This window comes from Marmota marmota, unplaced genomic scaffold (assembly GCF_001458135.2).
Source record: "Marmota marmota marmota unplaced genomic scaffold, marMar, whole genome shotgun sequence".
Lineage (NCBI taxonomy): Eukaryota > Metazoa > Chordata > Mammalia > Rodentia > Sciuridae > Marmota > Marmota marmota.
Window position 1 is genome coordinate 14,751,874 of NW_026000229.1, and position 19,105 is coordinate 14,770,978.

At 46.3% G+C, this 19,105-nt stretch overlaps 1 long non-coding RNA gene across 1 annotated transcript; it reads right to left on the bottom strand.

The window, feature by feature from the left end:
• Positions 1-3,972: 3,972 nt before the first annotated feature.
• On the bottom strand, positions 3,973-10,506 carry LOC125613368. Its single transcript, XR_007343922.1, has 3 exons — positions 10,299-10,506; positions 9,986-10,054; positions 3,973-4,985 (listed from the first exon to the last, which is right to left on the bottom strand). It is a non-coding gene; the product is annotated as an uncharacterized LOC125613368 (long non-coding RNA).
• Between the last annotated feature and the right edge of the window lie 8,599 nt (positions 10,507-19,105).

Below are 19,105 nucleotides of genomic sequence, written 5' to 3' on the forward strand. Positions count from 1 at the left end.
CAACAGGGAATTTTCTGGAAAATCGTGAATGTGGTTTGGAAAGGTCAGGGAGATGTAGCTGGCCTCAGGGAGGGCTGGAACCAGAACCAAGTCATCCCCAGACCTCATCTCTGGCCCTGATTCTCCCTCCTCTCCCTTGCAGGATTGTAACATGGAAGGGAAAGAGGAAGGGCCTGCTGTGCAGGAGTCCAGAGAAAGCCACCAAGCCCTGCTCAGGGAACCTGGAGGCTGTCATCCAAGAAAACCTGACAGAGCGTCAGGAGCTGGTGATGAAGAGCGTGAGGGGACCTCGACTCTGGGCTGTGCTCCACCATGTGTGTTCTTCCCAATAGCAGCAGGTCCCCCTGGCCCTGAAGGAGGCTGAGGCCCAGCACTACGCACGCTGGGCCCCCTCGGCCCTCCACAGCCATGCGAAAACGCTTCAGCTCTCACTAGACAGAGGAGAAGGCAAATGCCCAAGCCGAAGTGACTCACCTGGTGCCGCAGTCTGTCTGGGCACACAATCACGAGCCACCACACAGCTTGTAGATTCAAACAGCAACTCTTTATTCCCGAACTCACACCAGCCGTCTACAATCACGTTCTGGGGAAATCCACGTTCTCTGCCCAAATCCACGTTCTCTGCCCAAATCCACATCCACTGGGCTTCTGTCTCCCAAAAAATACTGTCTGAATCCCATGAGAACTCAAGGGGAACTCAGGCAGCAGGATACGCCCTATTCCCAGCAGGAATAACTTAAACCTGGAACGCCCTAAACCCGGATTATCCTAAACCGGGAACACCCTAAACCCGGATCCGCCCTGGTCCTTGAGCAAGGTCACTTTAGATGCAATGTCACTGCAAAATGTCCTATTTCCACGAGTCCTTCCACTAAGCAACATGGGGTACGCTGGCAAGGAAATTGTCATACCTACTTGGCTAATGGCTCCCAGCACCCCATGGCCCCTCTCCAGTGTCTGAACTGATGGCTGTGCGGGTCATGGCCAGCTGGATCATGAACAGAGTAGGGTGGGTCTGGGAAGAGCAATTCTGGAGGAAGGTCTCCAAGGTTTCCTGGGTCTTGGGGGGTCCACATATTTCTCCCTGTACCCAAAACCCCTGGGGGAGCTGCTCTTCTCCCAGAGGCTTCATCTACCACTGTCACCAAGCATGGAGCATTCCCACAGCTCAACCACTGCTTCTCCGCTCACTAAATTTTTCATAAAAAAATGGTCACTACAGAGTGGTGGCTGGGTAAAGTTTCACCAGCCCTGATTTGGGAGATGAATAAGCCAAATACAGTGTGGCCATACCTGCTTCCTGGGTCTCCCACCACAGGTGGGCTCCGCCTGCACATCAGACAAAGCAACACCGAGCTCTGGCTAACTCCCCCCATTAGGGCACCAGTGAGGCCAACGATGCTCCTGACACTGAGACATGGGAGGTGGCTGCTAGAGTGGAGAGCCCCAAGTGTTTCCCCTCTGTGGCCAAGAGGTGGTGACTTGGAGTCATCCAGGCACTGAGCATCCAGCTTCCAGGCCCTTGCTGTCCAGAGCCCCTGCAGCCTGGACACTAGCTGGGAGGTGGATGTTGACTCAGGGAGCAGCTAGGGGAGGGCGCTGAGCTGACCATGTGAGCTGGTGCTGCCCACATGTCCTCTGAGCACTCTGGCGTGGGATGACGCTCCCAATGGCCACCGGACCGCGATGGAGCCATGCCTCAAGCCCATGCCAAACTGATGCTCATCAGGGAGGCAGAAGAGGCCCACCCCTAATCCTACCACTCAAACCCAACCATCCACAGGTGTGTCTGCTCCCTACCCTCACCCTCAAGCTGGACACCTAAGTTGACATAACTGTGGTCACAAACTGTGCGCAACTTAGGGCTCTCCTCTGGCTCACTGCAGAGCTCCTGCCCAGGTCCTGAAAACAGCTACAGTGGAATCGGGTGTGAGCTGGAATCCTGGCATTCCTAAGGGACTAAGTGTCTGGGTTCCAGTGTCATTTCCCACCCACCCTCCAGCCTCCCCAGCAGACCTAAGGCTGGGACTTGGGCAGAGACCTGGAAGGCTGCACAGGAGCCAGGAGCAGAAGCAGGGCAGAAGGCAGCTGAAATTCCGCGTGCGTGGAGTGGGCTGCGACCGCGGGCAACTGGAACGCCATCCCCAGGGGACTGACTGCCTGGGATGGTGCTGAACCTGCCTCAGAGCTGCCCACCCGCTGGAAGGCTGAGAACCAGCTCCTGAGCTTCAATAATTGGGGTGTTTCTAGAGGTGTCACCTCGGGCTGAGCGCGTTCCTCCTGCCAGGGGAAGCTCTCCGGCTGAGCTGCAGCTCCTGGCGGAAGAAGCCATGGGTGGGTTTAGGAACAGTGCCTAGGGACTGCCACATGTGGGCAATTCGTGTGACGTCTTCGAGGCTCAGCTTCCCCATCTATAAAATGCAAAGAAGGCCGACATCCCCTTGAGCCCAGGGTGAGGGACTCACAAGATCAGGGACAGCAAAAGGCTTACAAACAGGAAGCCAGGTTGGGTGAGGGTGATGTGAGTTTCTGGGGTTCATTATCAGTGGGTGAGGGAGCTGAGCCTTCCCTTCCCTGGGACAGTGCCCATGGGGACCGACACAGGGCTGGCACCTGCCTAGGCTCACCACAGTTCCCATATCCATAGTCGGATGTCGCCTTTGTCTGAGGACACCCCTTAGTGAGCAGCAAGTCTGTCCACTCAACTTAAATGCCCCTTGAGGACAGTGCCGGGTAGGAGCTCCCCTTCTGCAAACAGCCCGCTCTGTGTTTGGGGAACCGCTCTTCCACCAGGCCACGCATGCAGTCCTCCCAGGAACTGCCCGTCTTCTGGTCACATCCGGGAGGGCTCCAGGCCTGACTCTATCCTGGGGCAAGGGAGAGGGCAAGGGATCGAAGCATCAGAACAAGAGTGGGCGGGGCTTTGGCCTCCAGTCCGGCATGGTGAGGAGACTGGGCCTGGAGGCATCATTCTCAGGGTCTCTGCGTCTCTGTGAGATCCTGGCTGTGTCTCTGTGGGCCTCTGTCTCCTCCTCTACAAAAGCAGGAAGCCGCAGCAGCAGATGTTCCAGACCCCAGCCTCTGACACGGTATCAGTGCAGAAAGCAGATGGAGAGGAGGGTCAAAGGCAAGCAGGCCACGGCGCTGACAGCCCAGCTCCCCTCAGCTGAGTCCTCTCCCAGGCTCCCAGGGCTCCTGCGCTGGGCTTTTCCCATACCCTGAGAGACTGAGGGGTGGCCTCTTGTCACTTACCCAAGGTCACTGCAGTCCCACTGCTGGAGGGGCAGCACTGGTAAGCTTGGTACTCTGGCTCCAGAGCCAATCCTCTCCTAAGATTCACCAAAAAAATGGTGTCCAGTTTTATATATGAAGATGTCCATCACAGTTGTGTTTACCATCAGAATGGACCAAATATTCAACAACTGGAGAAGGGTCCAGCAGGTCGTGGTCTAGCCCCTGGGTGGCCAACAGGCAGAAATCACTCATGCAAGTTAAATGAAGAAAGAGGAGGTGTGATCAGTACAGTGACCATGGCCTCCAGCACCCTATCCTCTCCCTGCTGACCTCCCCCAGCTGGACAGCATGGAGGGAAACCAGGGCCTCCTCCTGGAGCCCACGCTTACTTGATGGTCAGTAAATTCAAACATCATTTTTTGGTTTTGTTTTCCTTATTATCAGTGCATTCTAATTATGGACAACAGTGAGATTCCTTGTTACATCTTCAAACATGTACATATAATAGTTTTATTTGGTCAATTTCATTTCCAGGCATTGAATATTATTTTTCTATTATTTAAAAAGAATTATACCAGGGATTGAACCCAGAGGCACTTAACCACTGAGCCACATCCTCTCCAGGACTTTTTGTTTTTTGTTTAGAAATCCTTGCTCACTTGCTTAGGGCCTCGCTAAGTTGCTGAGGCTGGCTTAGAACTTGCAATCCTCCTGCCTCAGCCTCCTGAGTTGCTGGAATTACAGGCATGCGACACCCACACTGGCTTATTTTTGTATGTTAAACATATTGTAGAATAGAACACAAATGGTGCACCCGTTTTGAGATAAAACACAAGCCTTGCAGAATGTTTATGCTTATCGTGGCTGCCTCAGCTGTGCCCCAACCTCACTGCCAGAGTCCTCGCCCCTCCTGAGGCTGCTGGACGGAAACACCTAGAATCTCTGCTTTAAGAGAAGTCCAATCCGCCATTTAAGCACAACTTGCCCTGAGGCCATTCTCATCTTGATTATTCCTAACACCTTAGGCTTCAGGACAGTGGCTTCAGGTGTCTCTTGGATGACGGATGGAGCAGGCTCACTTCATGATACAGAAGTGTAAAGCAGAAAGGGCGCGCAGGATCAGGAGGTTTATTGGGGGGCTCCCGGGCGAGGTTCACCAGCCGCCAAAGGGTGAGGGCCAGGAAGTCAAGGGCGGGAAGGGCGAGAACAGTGCTAACCAGGGAAGCTGGAGGTAGGAGGGCCCAGGCTGTGTAAATTGCAGCTACCGACAGCAGGTTGGCTGAGCTGAGTCTAGGGGGATCCTGTCTGTCGCGGGTTGGTCAGGGCTGATTTGAATTGACAGGGCAATGGCCTCAGCCAGCAGAACCTGTGGTGGTTGGGGGTTTGTTGCCATGTCAGCTTCTGATTGGCCATTTTGGGTCCCTCAGCCAGGTGGAAAGTCCCCGCCCACAGCCCCATGAAAGGGGAGGGGAAGGGAGTTCTGCTGACCCAACAGGGACAAACGTCCAGATCCAGTTCAGGAACAGGAGACCAAGAGTCAGTCCCCTGCTTTCTGCTGGTTCACTGCTTCACCTGCTTGAGACAAGCAGGTGCTGGAACAAGAATGTGAGAGCAAATAGTTGGCAGCGAGGGGATCCCAGGAAGCTGAAGGTGGTGTTACTGAGGAGGTTACCTGCTGTCTAGGCAGCTGGAGCTCAGTCCCCGTGGGAGAGTCTAAGAGAGCCTGCAGAACATGCCTTGAAGTTGTCCATCTGGAGAGAGAGAGAGGCGGGACACTGTTTATCTTCTGTCATTTGTTATTGATTGACAGCTGCACTCAGGGGCATTAACTCCCTAGCCCTTTCCTCATACCTCAAGCAGAAACCTGGGTGTCTGCAGTAGGATGTTCTTAGATTGTATTCTGTTTGTTTGATTGTTTGTTTGTTTGTTTGTTTGTTTTTGGTGCTGGGGATTGCAAGGCAAGCACTCTACCAACTGAGCTCTATCCCCAGCCCCTCAGATTGTATTCTGATGAAGAGTGCTAGGTGATGAAGCAATTGCTACTAAGGTCCCTTGCTCTGCAGAGGTGAGGATCCTGTGAGATGCTGAGCATGGGAAAGTCCTGTAGGAATGCACAACTCTGTGAATGAGTTACCAGTTCACCTAGGACAAGGTCCTACACCCTCAGTGCATAGAACTTTGACAGGAAGTGACAGTAAGAGGAAGGGGGAGGCCTGCCTGGCTGGAGATGATGGCCTGTTGTCCCTCAGCACCAGGTCCTCAGTCCCCCAGGAAGGGCAGGGGCTGCCAAGCTGGCTAGTGAGAACTTGAAGCAGGACAGACATCTGGCATCTCTGACCCCTGCCCCCAGCTACCTGCTGTCCACAGCCTAAGCGCCCAAGCTGGACCTACTTCTGGTCTCCGCCCCCAAAGTGTGCCATCACAAAAATGAATGTGAAAGTCAGGTATTTTTAGTAGTGAAAGAAGGTGCTAAAATAATTTAAATCATACAATTTTTAAAAATATATACTATTGCCAGAATATGTTTATGTTCGTAGATATGTAAAATGTTTATATGTTATCTTCATAAGTAAAATTGTTTCTAAGAAAGAACATATATCTCTAAGGAAAACAATTAAAAGTAAAGAAAACTCACAGATTGGGAGAAAATATTTGCAAACATATCTGATAAAGGACTTTTATCCACATTATACAAAGAGCATTTAAAACTCAACAATAAGAAAACAGACAACCAGAGGCTAGGGTTGTGGCTCAGTGGTAGTGTGCTTGCCTAGCATGCATGAGGCACTGGGTTCAATCCTCAGCATCACATAAAAATAAAGACAATAAAGTCCATCAACAACTAAAAAAATAACAAAAAAAAAAAAGAAAGAAAGAAACAAAGGAAGAAAGAAACCAGACAACCCAACTTGGTATGGTGGTGCATACCTGTAATTCCAGTGGCTCAAGAGGCTGAGGCAGGAGGCTCATGAGTTCAAAGCCAGCCGCAGCAACAGCGAGGCACTAAGCAACTCAGGGAGGCACTAAGCAACTCAGTGAGACCCTGTCTCTAAATAAAACACAAAATGAGGCTGGGGATGTGGCTCAGTGGTTGAGTGCCCTTGAGTTCAATCCCTGTACTGCGCCCCCCCAAAAAGAAAACAGACAACCCAATCAAAAAATGAGTAAGAGATCTGGATACCTCACCAAAAAAGACATATAGATGGCAGAGAAGCATAAGAAAAGATGCTTCACATCGTTTGTCTTAGGGAAATGTAAGTTAAAACAATTCGAAGATACTGCTACATAGCTGTTAGAATAGCTAAAATCCCCAAACTGGCAATATCTACCGCTGGAGATGATACAGAGTAATGGGAGCTTTCGTGTGGTAATGAAAAGTGGTACAGCGCTCTAGATGGCATTTTGGCAGATTCCCCCAAAGCTAGACAGAGTTTTACCAGAGGGTCCAGCAATCATGCTCCTGGGCATTTTCTCAACTGATTTTATCAATTAAGTTCATACAAAAAACTAAATGTTTATAGCAACTTTATCCATCATCATCAAAAACTGGAAGCAACTGATATGTTCTTCAATAGATTCATGGATAAACAAACTGTGCTGTATCCATGTAATGGAATACTAAATGCATATTACTAAATGAAAGAAGCCAGTCTGAAAGCCTGTGAAATTCCATTTATATGATACTCTGAGAAAGACAAAACTAAAGAGATGGCTTCCCACTACTGGGTATATTTCTAAAAGAAATGAAATCAGTGTGTCAAAGAGACATCTGCATGTCCACGTTCATTGCAACACTATTCACAATAACCAAGAAATGGAAACAATCTAAGGGTCCATCAACCCACAGATGGATAAAGAAAATATGGTACATAAATCAATGGAATATTATTTGGCCATAAGAAATGAAATTTTGTCATTTGTAACAATGTGGATGAAATTAGAGATCATTCTGTGAAGTGAAATAAGCTAAACACAGAAACACACATTCCACGTGATCTCGCTCTTATGTGGACTCTAAAAACGTTGGGGTGAGGACAGTCAGTGTAGGTGTAGGTCATGTATGATTGGCTGGGAATGGGAAGGTGGGACTGGTTCAAAAGGAAAGGAAATAAAATGTTCACACCTTCAGAACACTTTCCCTCCTTCAACCCGTTGCCAAGGTTACCTGCCTCCAGGGGATTGTTCCTCCACAGAAGGTGGTGTTAATGAGTAGCCCTGGGGACTCCCTTTCTGCCCCTACCCCTGGGCACTTCTTTCCCACCCTTACATTACTCCACCTTTTGGGTCACTGCCAGACCAGGGTGTCGAACCCTAAAGACCTATAAGGGGCGATGGAGGATTAAAAAAGACACATAAGCATTTATAAAGAGAAAGCTGGGACCAGGTGGGGCACTGATCTCTGATGGAGGAACAGTCATCCAGAGCCAGCACGGCACATTTATTATATAGGTTTTATCATCTACAGGTTATTTGTGAGAAAGTTTCTGCAAAGCAGACCGGCTTGAAGGGCACAGTGTTTGCAAGATATTATGGTCATCTTGTTATGCTTACAATTCTCTATCCAGCAGCTGGGATCTGAGCTCAAGGTCAAGACTGATATAGTTCCCTGACTTTGCACCCAACTTCCTCAGCAGGGCATTAACATAGCTCCTGGGTAATCTTGTCCCCACCTTTGCACAGAAAGTTCCCAGGGCAAAGTGCACCATAGGTCCAAGGTCGTCAAAGACCATGGTCCAAGTCACTGCTCTCCACAGGTCACATAGGCAGGATGTCAGGGGAGGGCATGAGAACAAAGGAAATCTAAAGTGTGTAAAAGAGGCAGATGCCCCCACTTCCTCAGGCGCCAACTTTGACCCCCCTCTCTCTTTCTCTGTTCTATCTTTGAAATAAAACTTTTTGCTCTTGCCTTGGCGTTTCTCGCGTGTTCAATCTTTAACACGAGGGCAATGGGACTCAGCCCTGATTCCCAGCACCAATATCAGGAGCTGAGAGTAGAATGGTGAGGAGAATAGGGAAGGGGAGAATGGGGCGAGGTTAATCAAGGGGTCCTAAGTTACAGTTAGAGCAGAGCAAGAAGTTCTGGTATTGTACAGTAGAATGACTAGAGATGACAATAATTTACCACACATTGCAAAAAGCCCAAAAAATGATTTTGAAAGTTTTCATCATAAAATGATAACTGTTAGCCAGGCACAGTGGCACACACCTGTAATCCCAGCAGCTCAGAGGCTGAGGCAGGAGGATCACGAGTTCAAAGCCAGCAACAGCGAGGCAAAAAGCAACTCAGTGAGACCCTGTCTCTAAATAAAATACAAAATAGGGCTGGGGATATGGCTCAGTGGTGGAGTGCCCCTGAGTTCAATCCTGGGTACCAAAATAAAAAAAAAAAGAAGAAGAAGAAAAAGAAAGAAATGACAAAGGTTTGAGAAGATAGATGTGTCTAACCTGATTTAAGTGTCACACAATGTATATATGTATGAAAACATCACATGATACTGCATTAATATGTACAATTTTTGTGGTTTTGTATATCAATTTAAAATAAATTTAATTAAATAGTCTACACATATGTAAATAATAAAACTAAATAGATGGGTTTCCAGAGGCTTGTGGGAGAGGTCACAGGGGGAGGATTGTGCAGGACAGTAAAACCAGCCTGTGTGACACCATGACACCATGCACTTGTCACAAGCTACTGAAGTTTCCAGCATAAAGTGAAGCTCAGTGCACACAGAATTGGAAAATAGAAAGTCAGGAGGCCAGAGGGATCCCAGGATACAAAGTGGCAAAAGACCCTGACCGTATGAAGCAGCCTTACTGAAATGGGAGGGGACAGAGGTGCTGACCGAAGTAACTTTGGGATTGAGTGGATTTCTAAAACTGAAAGACGAAGGCAAAAGGGCCTTAGCTGATAACATCATGGAGGCACCCATCAGCGGTTCTGAAACCACCGTATTACACAGACACTCCTCAACTTACGATGGAGCCATATCCTGATAAACCCATCGTAAGTTGAAAATATCCTGAAATGAAAGTGCGTTCACTACACCTGACCTACCTAGCATAGAGCTTAGCCTCACACTGCACCATAGAGCAGCCAATGTTGCCCCTCATGGTCTCCTGGCTGACTGGAAGCTGTGGTTCACAGCCACTGGCCGGCATCACTAGAAAAAAACCATACCACAAATCACTAGAAAAAGATGAAAATTCAAAGCACAGGTCGAAGCAAGAGGATCACAAGTTAGGGACCAGCCTGGGTAACATAACCTTATATCAATACTAGTTGTGTATTGCTTTCATACCATCAGAAAGTCAAAAAATGATCAGTTGAGCTGGGTGTGGTAGCGTGTGCTGGAAACAGAAGCCCTGAGAGGCTGAGGCACGGGAATCACTTGAGCCCAGGAGTTAGCACCAGAATAACGAAAAATCGTAACTAAAAACATCCTAAGTCATGGACCATCTGCATGGAATTATACAGTTATAAATGGGTGGTGGCAGGAAGGAGCCAGAGTCCTCACAGTTGGAGAGATAAGCAAGGCAGGGCCTGGAATGGCCCAAGTGGTCATGGGTTGGGTCACAGCCACCATGTGGACTCGTGTTTAGCTTAATATAATCATAGATGGTTACTGCAGAAATATCTTTAGATACTTGTTCCTAAATGGCCCAGCCTGCATGCGTTTCCTTGCTCTCACGGCTTAATGAGCCCAGAAGCCACAGCTCAGGAGCAGGAGAGCCCAGTCTGGGGTTTTACCTCATTCCATCCTTAGAGAAATGGCTGATTCTCCTGGTGTATCTTGTAATTCCAGAAGGTAAGAACGTGCTAAAAAAAAAATGAAACCAAAAAATCCACAGCTAGAGGAAATGCAGAAGGGATGGACATCTTCATATATAAAACTGGACACCATTTTTTTGGTGAATCTTAGGAGAGGACTGGCTCTGGAGCCAGAGTACCAAGCTTACCAGTGCTGCCCCTCCAGCAGTGGGACTGCAGTGACCTTGGGTAAGTTCCAAAGCTGGAACAATCTAAGCAACAAGATAAAAAAAAAAAAGTATTAAATTCTAACCCAGAGTATAAAATAAATGTCTGAGAGTCCATGCTGCTCTGAATTGATAATTGAATAAATAGGCATGGAGCGAAGAGAGGAATCTTCAGGGCTGAGGACTTCCAGATAACAACCACAGCTCCACTCCCTCAAGGACCGGATACCTAACTAACCACTCCTGAAGTGTGAGCCGCACAGTGATTTCTTCCAATGAGGGCAGCCAAGGGAGACGGAGAGGATGGAGGAGCAGCTACAGTGGAGAAACAAGATCTCAGCCAGGTCCAGGCCAAGCCCTCGTGGTAAGTCAAGTTGACAGGACACTCCCTCAAGGTGACCAGCAGCACGGGAGCTGAGATCCAAAGCCACAACCCAGGTGAATCACGAGAAAAACAGTAGAATCCAATGTATTTCCTACAACGTACCTCACCATACCCCTCAAAAACATCACTGTCACTAAAAACAAGGGACATCTGAGAAAATGTCATAGCCAAGAGCAGCCTGAGGAGACATGGCAACTAAGTGTCATATGTATCCTGGATGGGATCACAGAGCTCAAAAGTAGCACTAGTCAAACACTAAGGAAACCTCGAATAAAGCGGGGACCTCACTTAATAAGGGACCGTCAAGTTTGGCTCATTCATTGTAATAATGCACCTAAGGAAAGATGCTCCGCGGAGCCCGGTGAAGTGTAACCAAGTTCTCTGCACCATCGTCACAGTTGTGTGTGTAAATACAAAGCTGCTCTGAAAATAAAGACTTATTTTAAAAAGTAACACCAGGGCACATTATATTTAAAAAAAAAAAATCTTTATTATCTGAGCAGTAAAAATAACCAAAGAAAGAATGATTTAGGTACCTATTCACATATTTTAATCAGTTTCTTAGCTATTTCTGTTTCTAATATTGTGTCCCAAATATTTTTCTAAGGAATGTGCTTTTTTAAGGTGTGGAATGTCCCCCCCCACAAAGAATTACCCGTAATCATCTCTGAGTTGCATATTATGGTTAATAACATGGGAATTGTTGACACCCGTCTTGATCTTTTCTAGGTAGATCATAATATTTTGAATGAAAATACAGTTGCTCTACAGAGGCACCTGGGGAGCTCAGAGCACATTTTGCTAAATGGAGGATATTCTCAGTTCTAACTTCTTCATGTAGGAAAGAGTTAACTATTTCAGCCCATGTGTTTTCACAGGGGGTGTCTTTTTACCTCCACTTAAAATATATTTCTTTTACAAATATTATGAGAGGTGAACACTCATTACACAAGCTGTTGACTTTGTCATTATTCAACTCGTTTCCAACTGTGGATGCCACAAAACCATAAGCCTTCCGTCTTGCCTTTCATCCAACTTACAAAATATAAATTTGCCCAATTAGAAATCAGAGTACCATCAAGATATCTTTCCCACATCTGAAAAAAAAAATGTATAGGTTTCTAAACTCTATCTTCCCCACCACTTGAGATCTCATTATTTAATTTGTTCAGGTCCTCCCTGACTTTTGAGTTGTCCAATGTGCAATGAATGAAATTTGCTAAAAAATTGTTTTCAATACCTGAGATCTGATTAAAAAATAAGTTCCAAGAGTTAACATTTTTTCTGGCACACATGTTGAACACTCCGAAGATTTTCATGATAGGATATGCTTTTTGTTCCATAACTTGCTTTTGTCATCCAAAACCATGTTTTGGAGATCTCTGTGCATATAGCCTCTTCCAGATTCTACTAGAAGGATTTTTTTCCTGAGGTATAGCTGTATCGTTGGTTAGCCACAGTGCTGCAACTGATATTTCACCGACATCAGTCATCATTGCTAAACACTGCCATGACCTGGATGAATCTTGAAAACAGGATGCCAAGTGAAAGCAGCCAGCAGGGCCAGGTGGTACTCGCCTGTAATCTCAGCTACTCAGGAGGCTGAGGCAGGAAGATGGCAAGTTCAAGGTCAGCCTCAGCAACTTAGCAAGACCCTGTGTCCAAAAATAAAATATAAAAAGAGGAGTGAGTAGCTCAGTAGTAGAGTCCTCTCAGTTCAGTGCCCAATACTACATACACACACACAAAGCCAGACATAATATTTTAAATTTCCATTTGTATGAAATGTCCAAAATAAGCAAACCCATAGAGACAAAAAGCAGACTGGTGTTTGCCAGGGGATTGTGGGAGAGGGGATAGCAGGGAGTGACTGGTTATTAGCAACAGCATTTCCACTCAGAGTGATAAGAATGTTCTGGAACTACGTTGTGGTGATGCTTGCACAATATTGTGAATGTACTTAATGCCCCTGAATTATATTCTTTTGAGTGGTTAAAATAGTAATATTTATGTGCATTTTACCACAATTTTTAAAATGTAGGACTGCAGGAAAAAAATACATTAGGCTTTGATAGTTTCAGAAAATTCTACTAAACTCTAAGAAAAAAATAATTCTTATGCAAATTATTCTACAGTAAAATCCAAACAAAACAAAACAAAACAAAAAAAAACCTTTAAATTGCTTTTGAACAAAATTTAGAGGACTCATTTACAAAATGTTCAATCCCATTGCAAACACTTCAAATGATTTACTAAGTAATTCTTCAAAAACCCAAACATTAAAAAATTCTACTGATGACAGACAGTGTAAGGAGAAAATATACTGCTGTGCTGTGATGTGCCAAGCCAAATTGGAGCCAGAGGCAAAAAGAAAAATCAATAAAACTGATCCTGCCTTTATTTAAACTGTTGCTATTTTGTTCATTGGGGACTTTTCCATTAATTTCGACTTTAAAATATTGTTTAAAAATATTATTTGTCTTGATTACTGATTTTGTGTGTGTGCCCCTTTAAAATTTGCACGGGCCAGGTGCCCGGACCTGGTTCTGCTGAAGTATATTTTATATTCATCATCACCTTTGCCTCCAAATATCACAGTGTAATTACCCTTTATGTGGGCATGGATAGACAGGGAGATGATAGGTAGATAGATAGATGACTGTCTCTATTACAATTGAGGCACTGTCACAGCTTGTCTTCTCCCGACTTTCAATGATATATGTACCACCATCAATTCCAAGTTCATTTCTGCTCCATGGATTTCTTAATTGGATATGAACATTGTTTGATGCTGCCGCTGTGTTCTATCAAAATTCAGATTCATATCTGCAAACATAAGTAAATAATTACGTTCACTGTTGAACTTTTTAAATGAACTGGCCAGAAAATTCACAACAATGCCAGATCCTTATCAGAATGAACTTCCAAGAGCTTGGCTTTAATTCCATCATCAGAACCAGCTGATTTCCTTCTGAAGCACCTGGTGACCTTGCCCATGTCTGGTTGCCTGGGGAAGTCCCCTCGACCTTGCTCAAGTGGGGAGAGTTGGTGGTGGGAAGAGGAGGGAAGCTCAAGGAAAGCTGGAGCCCCACAGCCCAGGCTGCTGGGGGCCCATGTGGGATCCAGGACCAGCCCACCTGCCCAGCAGCAGGACGTTTCTCCAAGCGTCCACTTCATTTTGTTCTCCTCCACCTGCAAGTTCTTTTCAGACAGTCAGATGGGGATCCTGGGCTGGGCAGTCTGAATGTCCCAGGCTTGGGTTTTGAGCCAATGGTTGGTACAGCCTACAGGTTGACTGCTCGTGGGTTAGGTGCCAGCCTTTCCTCCAATCCGCTGAAACCAAGGACCAAGGGGTGGCGCAAGGTCACCTGGGACAGAACACGGCTGTCTGGAGAACACACGCATTTTCCTTAGGAAGGGCTGTGGCGATGGCCTCAGTGAGCACTGAGAGTGGCCCTGGCTCAGTCAGAACAAAGCTGCTGCCAGGGACTCAGGGACTCCTCCTCCAGGCAGCTCTTTCTACTGAGCCCATCTACCGCTGACGCCCTCAGCCCCTTACTGGAACCTTCTCTCCAAGTCCTTTTAGTCAAACATCCTAAAAGGGAAAATGTGTCCTCCCTAGTGATCAGCCATTCCCATCCTGAGACAATAGTCCCAAAATTACCCAGAAGAAACTATCAACCTCTGCTGATGTGGACTTGGCCCCACCTCAGGATGGCAACAGCTGATATTTGTGGAGCCCTTGCAGAACACTTCCCAGATGTCCTGGCACCCCTCACGTGGGTGGCCATATGACACAGTCAATGAGATGTGTGTGGGTGGGTGTTGGGTGAGACTTTCAGGAAAGCCCCTGACAAGGGAGCAGGCTGAGCAACTGCCCATGGCCCTCCCTTCTCCAGGACTGCGGAAGGGCAGGACAGCCAACTAGAGACTGAATGATAGAGAAAGGATTCTGGGGCCCCGATGGCCGTGAGGCTCCACTATACCAGCACAGGGGTGCCCATCTCCATTTTTTTTTACTCAAAAGAAGAAAAAGAAACCCTAATTAAATCACTTTGGGGAACCCACCTAGACCATCATTCCTAACTGAATCTGCATCCAAATCTCTCCCTTCTCACTGAACCCAGTGCACGGTAATCTGATGGGACCACCAGGAGCACATGTCCCATCCAGAGACGGTCATTGTTTTATTGACCAGAGACCAGGAGAAGCAGCCCTTAGATACAGAACATGGTTTTAGGAATCACAAGGAGGAGGATCACCTACCAAGGCTGTAGGAGCTCTGCTCTGAAGGAGGGAGGGGAACGGATCCAGGAGCCCTTTCCTCCCTGACACCTGGACCCTCCCACTCCCCACACCCTCTGCTCATCCTTGGTGACTTTGACACACTAGAGCTCAAGCCACGTTCAGTCCCATCACAGACCTTCCTGAAGTAGACTGGGGAGCCGAAGGTCCAAAGAGGGAGAGAGAGGAGAGGAAAAGAAGATACTGTGACCCATTTTCAGAGTTGACCTTACCCAAGGCAAGAGCAAAAGGGAGCCACACGCTTGAATTTCCTCTTGCTCCCAGCCACTTCACACCTGGACTTCATCTTGTCCTTGCAGCAGCCCTGCAGATTAGTAGTGTTATTATTCCCATTGTACAGGTGAGAAGACTAAGGCTTTGAGAAGTTGAGTGACACACCCCAGGCCACAGAGCAAATACAGTATTCCCCCCTTACTGAGAGGTGTGTGTTCCAAGGACCTCTGTGGATGCCTGACAGCACCAAGTCCTAGCAAATACTATATTTTTTTCAGACAAATATATATATATATATATATCTGTGATGGAGTTTAATTTATAAATTAAGCTCAGTAAGCGATTCACATTAATAGAAATAACTTAATGTGCTTTCTATAAAGTCTCTTTGCAATTTATGTGTGTGTGTGTGTGTGTGTGTGTGTGGTTGTTCTATGGGTTTTAATATACATTCTTAACTCATGGTAATAAACACATTAGCACTTTAAATGGAAAGTAGAATCCTCGCCCTCCCATGAATTCTGTTGCCCTCCTTCCTTTATGATTATATTAAGTCTACACTGATAACCTCATTAAACAATGTCCTAATTCTTGCTTTTAACTATCAACCCCAGAATAGTCTAGTTACCCAGAAATCTGCCACTTCTGACGTTCGTCCTTCCTTCCTGGGGCTCTGAGCTTCCTGGTGCTGACATCTCCCTTCTAGCTGAAGGCCCTCTGCTGACACGTACTGAGGGGCAGGTGTGCTGGCAACAAAGTCTCTTGGTTTTCCTTCAAGCCAGGAGATCTTTATTTCACACCAATCCTAACAGATATTTTTCGCTGGATATAAAAAACTGAATTGTGGGGTCTTTTCTTTCAGCACTTCATGAACATTTTGCTCTTCTAGCCTCCATGATTTCTGAAGACACGTTGACAGTCGTTCAAATAAATGTTCTTTCTCCTGAATGTATTTTTCTCTGACTACCTTAGAGATGTTTTTGTGTTTAAAGAAGTTTGAGGGGCTAGGGTTGTGGCTCAGGGGTAGAGTGTTCACCTAGCACGTGTGAGGCCCTGGGTTTGATCCTCAGCACCACATAAAAAAATAAAGATACTGTGTCCAACTACAACTAAAAAATAAATATTTTTTAAAAAAAGAAGTTGGATCGTCATCTACCTGGGAGTGGATTTCTTTGCGTTTATCCTCTTTAAAGTGTACTGAGTTTCTTGAGGCAATAATTTGAGAAATTTTTTTTCTCAATTATTTTCTGAACTGTACTCTTTCTACACTCTTCCTAGGACTTTGAGGACATGAATATTTGACATTTGGGGTATTGTCCCACAGTTCCATGAGACTCTGTTCAACTGTTTTAAATCTTTTTTCTGTTGTTCAGATGGAATAATTCCTCTAGCTCTCTCTGTGTGTCCACTGGCTCTCCCCTCGGTCATCTCCATTCTGCTATTGAACCATCCAAGGATTTGGTCACTATTATTGTATTTTTCAGTTCTCCCATTTCAACTCGGTTCTTCTTTCTACCTTCTATTTACTTGAGACTTTTTATCTCTTTATTCATTGCGAGAGTACTCACCCTTATTTCTTGGAGTGTGGTTATTATTAGATATGGAAATGACAAACCCCCCAAATAATGAGACCTGGGAAAGGGGGAGTGAGAAGGAAAGCCACACCTTGAGAGCATTGATCCTTTCCAATACATTCTTTCTCCGTGATAAAACAAACCCTGGGGAAGAGGCATCCATCAAACCTAGAAAGGCAGTCTCTGAGAAGAGGCCAAAGCATTAATCCTTCCCTAAACAAATCCTTTCCAGATACCAACCACTGACCCCGGGCCCTCCAGTAAGATAAATCCCAGAGACTGACTGCTGACCCTAGACTCCCTCTCATTTCGCACAGTAAAACAGACCCCAAATTCCTGGGTGTCCAAGATGACATGCTCATTAATTAAGTCACCTCTCAGCATAACCTACAGAAGCTAATTCCCTTTCTTTGTTCAGTGGCTCATTTTCCACCAGGAAAGTGGGTCCATTCCCAAGGTGTATGTTCCTGAATAAAGGCTGAAATGATCTGTGAAGTTTGCATCCAGCCTGATCTCTGTGTTCTAATAGTTATAATAGCTATTTTTAAATCTTGGATGATTTCAGCATCTGTGTTATCTCTGGGTTGTCTTCTATTGCTTGTCTTTTTACTGTGAGATGAGATTTTTCTAGTTCCTCACATCTCAAGTCATTTTATATTATATCCTGAACATTTTGAACATTTCGTTAATGAGACTTGGGTCTTTTGTTTGAATCCTATGGAAATGTTGATTGATTGGCTGATTGACTGATTTTAGCAGAAAATTGATCTAGGCTAGCACCAGGCTACAAGCTCCAACCCACTTTTTTGCAGACTGGTACCAATATTGGTTCAGTTTTCAATGCCTTTTGCAGCACTACTTAGGTAGGTTTCATATGCACAACACCAGTGGCTGTCTGGGACCTGCGTGGCAGTCTACCCCATAGCTCAGTTCTCAAGGAGTTTCATAATCTGTTTAGGGACAGATCCATGCGTGCAGCTTAAAGGTGGTCCTGGAAGTTCATGAAGTTATGGGATCACTTTCTTGTGCTCCCTCCTTTCCTCAATCTCCCCCAACACTTCCGGCTCCCCCCCCCCACCCCCCGGCCTCCTGTTCCAGTCCTGGGGCTTTAGTTTCCCAGCTCTGCTGTGCACTTCTTATGATTGCGTAGGGGGACAAAGGGACAGCAGTGTAGATGATGAATGATTGGGTCAGAAGATGGGGGCTGACTCAAAAGGAGATAAAATGCTAATACCTCCAGAGCACCTGTTGCCAAGATCTGGGGCCTCCCAGCAAGGGGTTGTTAATGAGTACCCCCAGGGCCGCTCCTTTCTGTCCCTTAGTCACTCTACCTTTGGCGCAAGATGGGGGGAGGGGACTGAGAAGAAAGAAACCTAAAATCTATAAAAGGGACAAGACACCCCCACTTCCTGGGGCACCAGCAAGATGACAGTGGGGGTGGGGTGGGGAAGCCACAGGGCCTTGCCCAGACTCTAGGACCCACAGCTCTTCTGGTGACAGAGAAGGTTTTCTTTCCCCCAGAATATTAGGCACCTCCCTGGCTGAGGCTGCCATTTCCATTGCTACTGTCACCACCGAAGTATTACCTGGAGGAGGCAATGGGGGACAGTGGGAACAAGGAAACTTCCCACTTCTCTGATCCTGAGGATCCCCTTTCCTGGAATTCTTTCCTGGAGCCTCTACCTCATGGGCTCTCCCTGATCTGGGGCTGCCTTTGAGGCCAGGCCAGGCCACGCTGGAGGGGGACAGACCAGAAACTAACCCCAGGTCAGTCGTACTTCCAACTCTTGCTTCCTTTTCCAACTGGTTGCTGCGGACTTGAGTCCTCAGATGGCTGGACTGTGTACTCTGCCCAGAGTTAATAATCATGGTCAGCAAGTTTAAAGTAGAATGTGTTTGTTCACTTCATCTTCCCCAAACCACCCTTCATTTATTGGGTTTTGATTTCAATTATATTTGTCATTTCTGCATAGTCTGTGCTGGAGATTGAGGCCAGGACCTGGAGCATGCTCAGCACACACAGTGCCACTGATCTATACCCCCAGCCCTCCTCTTTAATTTCTTTAAGCAAACCACACATAATTTGTTATGCACAGCAGATAATTCCAATATTTTTTATTGTTATGGATCTGATTCAACAGTGTTGTTTCTGCTGAGTCTCATTTAATTTAGCTCATTTCCTCTTCTATTTACTATAAAGATATAGTGTATGTATTACACGTATTTCTATCTATGGATAGACAGCTAGAGGTAAGTATATAGTGTGACCTCCCACTCCACGGAAGCTTATCCATGAGAATTCTTTAAAGCCTTGACTTGTTGTGTGTTCCTCTGGGGAGCCTTTGCAATTGCTCCAGCAGGCATCTGGGGGTCACTTTAACTACATTTGTAGTTCTTTTTTTTTGGCGGGGGGGCG